This window comes from Capsicum annuum, chromosome 10 (assembly GCF_002878395.1).
Source record: "Capsicum annuum cultivar UCD-10X-F1 chromosome 10, UCD10Xv1.1, whole genome shotgun sequence".
Lineage (NCBI taxonomy): Eukaryota > Viridiplantae > Streptophyta > Magnoliopsida > Solanales > Solanaceae > Capsicum > Capsicum annuum.
In genome coordinates, this window is record NC_061120.1 from 183,508,852 (window position 1) to 183,514,851 (window position 6,000).

Sequence of the window (6,000 nt, forward strand, 5' to 3'; positions counted from 1 at the left end):
ATCGAATTATCCAACCGATGTTTAAAAGTATGATATATAGTATCTACTATCAAATACCGGTTATGAAATTATCGAATCAAAACTTTAAAAATATCGAATCGAATAGTGCATGTCCACCCCTAGATAAACATGTATCGATATTGAAGTATAATTTAGTTTTACAAAAAAGGCTAAATGGTTGATAAAAGAGGAGATACTGATAGCAACAAAGGCGGTGAAAAATCTTGACTCAGTAAATTGTGCCTCACATTGTCATTGAAAAGCTTCTAATAATATATGGAATATAATTTGATTTTCATCTTTGGCAAGCTTATATATAAAAGGAAATCAATGGGAAATGATATTTTGTTGTGCAATCAAATGATTTTGATTTTGACATTTTTCTTGTTTAAGAGAATACCGTACAGAGTAGTGCGAAATTTCAGCCACATAACCAAACAGACCCACATTTTTCTTCTTCATTGTTGCTCCAGCTCCAATTAACCGGAGCAAACCACAAACATCACTGAAATTCCTTTCCCCTTCCTTCCTCCATCAACCCAACTATCATTGTTTCCGACAATGAACAAGTAATCACCGTCCAAACACTATTTTAAAGGATTTGAAAAAAATTAAAGTGTGTTATTACTTGAAATATACAAGTGAAGAAAAATAGATTGACCTGAATATGTACATTGACAAATTTCGAAGCTGGAACCACTGCAAGTGACTTTAACAAAACCACTAGCTTATAGCTGGTATCTCCACTGGCGTATCATTCTCCGGCAACGGAGAAATAAGAAAGCAGCAGGGAAGAAAAAGTGAAGAAAAAGAAGACAAAATTTTGAAGCATAGGCGTAAGAGGGAATTGGAAAAATTAAGGTGGGCAATAACCTGATATATACAAAATACCCCCAATATGGGCTATTTTGAGTAATTAACATAAAGTCTGTTTGTTTAAGTCGTCAATAACTTTGATGGGCTAACATTTTGTATAATTATGTATAAACCGCATAAATTTCTTTCCTAGTGAAAGTATTTAGTTAAAATCTTGGCTAACTTTCTTTCTCCCGATTTTAGGTATTATACCTATACATTAGGTTGACCCTCATACATTGCTAGAATGTATGAGAAAATTGATTAGTCTATATTTATGAAAAGGGAAATCAAATAATATCTTTCTCTTTCTTAATTAACTCCATTAATTACCTATCATTATGTGGTGTTTGATTAAATATAGTAACTGAAATTCAAATTAAAAAAATATCTTAAATATCACAATTAATTTTCTTCTTTGTTGCATTACGTTTTGAAAAGAAAAAAAAGATCGACACCTGCTTTCTTCAATTTTTCAAAAAATCAATATGAGCATCCCTATATTGTTGTGTCATTCGGATATTTGGGAGACGGAAATTATTTATCAATCCTACAAAAGTGACAGAATTATTGTTTCAGAAAGTATAATATTCTTGAAATTGATTGCGACGATCGCGATGAAATTGAATATTGATGAAGTTCGTAAAAAAATTAAAGTAAAATATATTGTTGACGGTAATTCCCCTCCAATTATCATAAGAAATGACAATGGAGTGAGGGTTTACATCATTGAAGGTAATTTGTCTCTGACATACAGGTCACAACTGACGTACCTACGATTTTTTCTCAAATGAAACGTGAACAAGATAATTTCATTATCAGAATGATGACCCTTTTTTTTAATAACCAATTTATAGTATACCTGCAAACAATTTGAAAAACTGTTATGACTTTATTTGAAATTGTTGTTTCTGGTTCATTTCTAATTTATAGTTTGTAATTGGTATTTCGTGTTTTTATTTTGATTGAATAATTATGATTTGCAGTATTATGGTACATACCTTTGGCGGAGTTACTAGTTTTAACATATATTGCGGAATACAATTCTCATACCTTTGATTTTGAGAATTGATTCTAATTGTATTTCATTATATACTCAGTATGAATAATGAAAGGTACCTATGTTATAATCACATATGAAATGTATTATGTTACCTATGTTATACTTAAAATATCTGAGGTATGGAATATGATAACTTTTTGATGAAGTGTTAAGACTAAACTATCGTGCATACTTATGTATAAGCTGACTCATACATAACTGCTTGCATATATAATAAAATTTGTTTAAAAGTAATGGTATTAATTCTAATGTATGAGGATGCATTATATTATTACTTATATAAAATTTGCACTTACATGTTTACCTGTTGTAAGAGGTTGTCTTTTATTTGTTTTGGCAATATGCTTCTACGTATAAGATTTCGTTATAGCTACAGCCAAAACAAATAAAATACTTCACACAATATTTTTACATGTATGTTCAAACCTTATACAAGTAATAATATAATCTGAACAAATGTATAATGAAATCAGTACATAGTCTGAACAAATGTATAATGAGATCAGTACAAAATTCCTTTGCATATAGTGGCATAAATTGCAATGTATGAGGATGCATTATACATGTATTTTATTCTATAATGGTATAGATAATGTATAGTATTATTACTTAATGTATAAGATGTTTCATACATAGCTGTTTTAGTATACTGCTTTTTTTAATCATAACAATATTAATATTTAAGAATGAGGATTCTTTATAGATGTAATTCATTGTATATCGACAGAAGTAATGTGTAATGTTATTATATACTCTTTTATACATTAGTTAGTGTAATTCATTTTTTATAATAAAAGGTATTAGAAATACCATAGTAATATATTTTTAAGTTCATGAACCTGAATTAAACAATATAAGTTTATGAGAAATACCATAACAATATATCGAATGGTATGAGAAATATCATAGCAAATGTCATTGCAAAAAATTGAATTAAACAGAAATATGAACCTATTAAACAATACTGCTAAAAATATATAACATATATATGTATAAGTAGTTTCAATAGAAACAAAAAGTATAATCATCACCAACATCAAAAACTCACAATTATTGTAATTGTTTACCTCCAATACATAAAAGAATAATATAAATGTTTTCACGATGAACGTTTAAGAACTGTGCTACTCTAAAGTGACTATGACAATTTCATCAATTATCGAAACATAACTATTCCTTGGACGCGGAGGATCGTCATTAGCACTTGTGTATCCTTCAATTGTCTTTCCATAATTCCAGAGTAAAGATGCGCAGCATACATGTTGATCTTATGCGTCAAACTCAATTAAAGGCACTTTCAGTCCTTCACTTAATATCTCTGCATATGCATAACAAAAACGCCACAGTCCCTGAATTTGAAATAATACTGTTATTTAACAAGCCATTAAAAATATTATTACATGTTTATACATCTTATAAAGTAAAAAAATAAGAGCACTTACAGACTAGCAGATGTTTGCTGAGGTATGTTTTGCACATAGTTAACATCAAATGGGTGTTGACTGAGAAGTTAAGTGCACTAACCAAGCTTGTCTTAATATAATCTTATATAGTTTCACATATATGTGTACATCTTATACAAATCAGTACATAATCTGAACAAACATATAATGAATTCTTATACATAGAAGTATAAAGTCAAAATAAAAAAATGCAACCTGATACAACAGTTTCACATTTATGTGTGAACCTTATACAAACCAGTACATAATCTGAACCAATGTATAATAAAATCTTATACATTGAAGCAGAAAGACAAAACAAAAGAAAATGCAACCTGATACAACAGTTTCACATGTATGTGTAAACCTTATACAATTAATAATATAGTATTAATACATGTATAATGAATTTTTATACATAGAATCATACTGCCAAAAAAAATAAAAGACAACCTCATACAACAGTTTCATATGTATGTGTAAACCTTATACAAGTAATAAATATAATCTAATACTGTTTCACATGTATATGAACAACTTATACAATTCACTATATAATCTTAACAATTGTATAATGAAATCTTATACATAGAATAGTGCTACTAATACATATTTTAATGATAACTAAACCTTCGGCAGACGTGGTCGTCCAGAATCATCATCCCTTGTTTTACTTGATGATTTTGGAGCTTTCTTGTTTGAACTTGAACCGACAACTTCTCTCAATTTCTTCATTGTTACTGGATCGTTTCGGTGCTTCAAATGATTCTCTGTGAAATTGGGTTCTTTATAATCAAAAGAATCAGGAACGAAACCAACAACGGGAATAACAATACACGATCAGACTCCATTGCAAAAAAATGTATACTTTAGGATTAACCAATTTCAAAAAAATAGCAAATAAAGCAAAGATTTGACTTTGAAAACTATGAAAAAATACAACAAAAAAATTTCACAATGGTATTGACTAACAAAAGTGAATATTTTGATAAGTAGCTACATGAAACAAGGAATAATTCAAATTTGGTAAATTTGAAAAAAAAAATCTTAATCATAATATGGTTTTAAATCAGGCTTCCGGACTTCATAGCTTCCCAAAAGATGTTTATCACCAATTGGGAGTCACCAAAAACTTGTAACTGTAGTTGTTTCATGTTGACAACCATCTCAAGTCCGAGTATGAGCGCTTGATATTCAACAACATTATTGGAGCAACGATTCACCAAGGTAAATGGGTAGGGGACGACCTCTGCTTGTGGAGTGACAAACACTACGCCAACACCAGCTCCATCTCGATGTGCAGCACCGTCAAAGTACATCTTCAGTGGGGATCTAACTTCAATAGCCATTGCATCTTCATTAGGAATTTCATCGCTCAGTTCCTAGTCATCAGGTATTGGGTGATCTTCCAAAAAGTCAGCCAATGCTTGTCCTTTAACAGCCTTTTGAGGGATGTACATGATCTCAAATTGCTGAAATTGGAGGTACCACCTTGCAAGTCGGTCAGTGAGGACTGGTTTCAACATTACAAACTTGATGGGATTTTCCTTGGACACAAGACGAACAATATGAGCTTGAAAGTAGTGTTTCATCTTTTGGATTGAGAAAGCCAATGCCAAACATAACTTTTCGATCGAAGAATACTTCAGCTCATTCGGCGTCATCATCCTGCTCAAATAGTAAAGAGAGTTTTCTTTTCCTTCACTATTTTCTTAAGCCAGTAGTGCTCCAACTAACCTCTCTTATGTTGTGATATAGAGTATCAATGGTTTCCCAAGTATGGGTGCCGCAAGAACTGGTGGCTTCATTAAGTATGATTGATACTTTCAAAAGCATTACTACAAGCTTGGTCCCATTCAAAAGGAGTATCCTTCTTTATGAGACGACTAAATGGTTGACATTTCCCGACCAGGTTTGAGATGAACCTCCTTAAATATGCTAGCCTTCCTTGAAGGCTTTTTAACTCATGAATATTTCAAGGTTCGAGCATCTTCAAAATTACATTAACCTTGTATTGATCAATTTCAATTCCTTGGTGTCGCATAATGAAGCCAAGAAACTTTCCAGAAGTAACTCCAAAGGCACACTTCAATGGATTCATCCTAAGTTGATATCTTCGAAGTAACTCGAATACCATTCTTAGGTCTTTTAAGTGGTCGTCTCTCTTTCTTGACTTCACCACTAGATCATCCACATAGCATTCAATATTTTTATGGAGCAGGCCATCAAAGATGTTCTGCATAGCCTTTTGATAAGTGGCACCAGCGTTCTTCAAACCAAAAGGCATCACCTTGTAGCAATAAATACCTTTGGGCGTACAAAATGTAGTGAGTTCTTTATCCTTTAGCACCATACGAATTTGGTTGTAGCCGGATGAACCATCCATGAAGGACATTGCCTCATAAACAGTGGTGGAATCAATCATCAACTCTGGTATGGGGATTGAAAAGTCATCCTTAAGGCAGGCATTGTTGAGATCCCGAAAGTCGACATAAACTCGAATTTGGCCATTCTTCTTCCGTACTAGAACAATACTTGAAATCCATGTGAGATATTTGACTTCATAAATAAAGCCACTTCAATGAGTTTGTTAACTTTATTTTCAATCAAAGGAACCAACTCCGGCCTAAAGCGTCTTTG